Genomic DNA, 2,889 nt, shown 5'->3' on the forward strand with positions numbered 1-2,889 from the left:
GAGGTCATGGGTTTCGAGCATGTGACCACTTTGGTCATATGACTAGTTTGCTATGATTTGGTTTCATGCATGTGACCACTTTAGGTCACATGACTATGGGTGGGAAGCACATTATATTAGGAGACTGATGTGGCCAAGGAAGATAGGTTCTTCACGCCTTGTTCTAACTACTTTTCCTACTTATTATTTTAACGAATACAAAACACCTTTACAATCTTTATCTTTATTGCTACCTTTATTGTCGTTATGCAGAGAATATACTTCACAAAGAAGAGTTAGAGAAAGCTTAACATATGCGTTCCCAATAGAAGACAAAGGTCTTGTACCATTGGTAATGTAGGCAGAGGCCTAGTGCTATCGTAAGACCAAAGAAAGAGACAGAAGAAGAAGAGAAGGATTATTCCCCATCGCCAACAACTAACTGTCTGAAGAGGGATCATTACACAGAAATGGACTTTAGGCACCATACTTTGAGTCGGAATTCGAAAGCAGAGATGAGGAAAACCTGGCTATGGCACAAGTCCTGCACCCTCTTGTCTAGTCAATATCCACCATCTGAATACCATAACAGTATCAAACTATGTGGAACTCAATGTAAGGTAGTAATAACTGCTTGATAGACTGTTATTAAACTGTGATATTATGCAACCTGCAGACAACTTCACTATCTTCTGTGTAGACTTCTGCCCTGATTGCAATATCGCTTGCGTAGATTCAGAGCATGAATCTGGTATTCATGAGTACTGTGATCTGTATTTCTTTAAGTCTTAATGTTTTCTTAAGATTTCTTCTTATCCCTGGTATGACACTTATTGTAAGGAATTTACAGTTGAAACTGAAGCCTTTAGTTTTTCAGACACAGCTTTTGACAATTATTTGGTTTCCTTTATTTAAACAATTGTTTTGTTTTTGAGAATGTAACTGGTCCAGGTACTTGGTTATTGTTTTATGTTTTGTTTCAAGTATTCCTTTGGTACTTGGTTTGTTTTAAGTATTGTTTGATGCTTGGTTTTGTTTTAAGTTTTGTTTTAAGTTTCCGATTTGATACTTGGTTTATTTTAAGGATTGTTTCATACTTGGTTGTGTTTTATATTTTGTTTTAAGTATCGTTTAATACTTGGTTTGTTATATCTGTTGTTTCAAGTATCGTTTTGATACTTAATTTGTTTTACCAAAATGTATCATTTAATACATTTGAATAGTTTTGTTCATGCTAGACATGAACAGATTTGTGTATTTGAACACAGCCTGATTCCACAATGGAAATGGCAGACTTCGACCGACAGTATTTCAATATACTTGATTGAAGAGTTACTTTTTAGTTTTCTCAGTACACTCTCAACACCTTCGTCAGTTCTCAGCTCTCACCTCCTTTCTGGTAAAGTAGGCTACCAATCAACTATCCTACATATTACCGATAATATGAATAGTACCTTGCGAATACATTACAATAACAATGTCAAACTATGTGGAGCTTAATATGAGACAGCAATGGCAGCTTGTTAAACTGTTATTGAATGGTGCCATTATTTAACCTAGAGATTATTTTGTTATCCTCTAGCATAACAAGGCTCTACAGAGTACTATTACAGTTGACTAAACCTATACCTATACTGGTGTCAAGAGACTACTCTGGTAGGAATAGCAGTAGACTAGAGTCTACAGGGTAGAGGTACAGTTAGTTAGGTACCATGGTTGGACATGCTATAACATACTAAGAAGTAGGTTGGTACTAGTAATGAGCAGTAGTTACCCTGAATTGCTCAATGGTGAGTCCGAGTAGAGTTACCCTACCTTTGGACTAAAGTTACCCTGCCTTAGGCCATAGGCTACCCTGCTATGGAACTAAGTTATCCTACCTTGAATGTAGCTTGTTGAGCAGGACTTCAGGAGAAGTTACTACATTGTTTGTCACGTGAAACTATATAGGGTATTTTAATCTCATGTTGTGCGGATCACTTCTGCACAATCTGTTGTGCTCCAAACAAGCTGTAACTTGGTGGTACGGTGTCTAACACTCACCCCCGGCCCCGTTATAAGTCTCTGGCTTCATGGGCTATATCCTGGAGAGTTGCTGTAAGCCTAGTAAACGACTCGAGGTGGAGATGCTCCTGCAACACCTTATACGTCCCCGCCGTCCGTCTAACTGGACTCAGTCTGAATGATATATGTGTAGGTAGAGGTGAATCTGAAGAATGGTCCCCAGGTGGCTTTGTATAAAATGGACTAGAACTGATGGAGTAATACTACTTTGAAGTTAGAGGTAGCAGGTGAGGTTACTGGAGGCCACTAGGCGAGGTAACTGAAGTCCATTACTCCGAATGTGTAATAGTATTATAGGATCGTTAAGGACACTGAGAAACTAGCCTAAGGTCACCATAAGAGCTACTTCTACAAGGATTGATTATGGGTAGCACCAATTAGTAGTCAACCTCCATAGAGGTTTATTGAAGAAGCTAAATAACCATCATCCAGAATGATATGGAATAGAGTAGAACTGGATAGATGTTCAGGGGCTGCAGATGCTTGTAGAAGACTAAGTCTATATGGGTAGAGAGTTCCATAGTTGGTATCACATCTGCTCGGGCATGGCAGTTCGCCACTAACATGTCCGGATCTGAACGGTTTTTACTTCAGAGTTTGCATTGTAGATGTAGGAGCTAAAACACTTCTATTGGATAGATGCTAGAAAGCTACGGGAGAAGTCAAGTTCGCTATAGAGTATCTTTCGTCTGACCCATAGAGGTTAGCTAGGCAGCCCAAAGAAGTTGTGTGTTTGTAAATGCAGAGTAGTGATGGGGAGTAACTGGCAATATATGAAATCTACTTAAGTTTATGCCAGTTCTCCTCTACTCTGACAATCAACTACCTCTTGAGATCAGGACTTAA

This window comes from Tuber melanosporum (genome assembly GCF_000151645.1).
Source record: "Tuber melanosporum whole genome shotgun sequence assembly, scaffold_37, strain Mel28".
NCBI classification, from domain to species: domain Eukaryota; kingdom Fungi; phylum Ascomycota; class Pezizomycetes; order Pezizales; family Tuberaceae; genus Tuber; species Tuber melanosporum.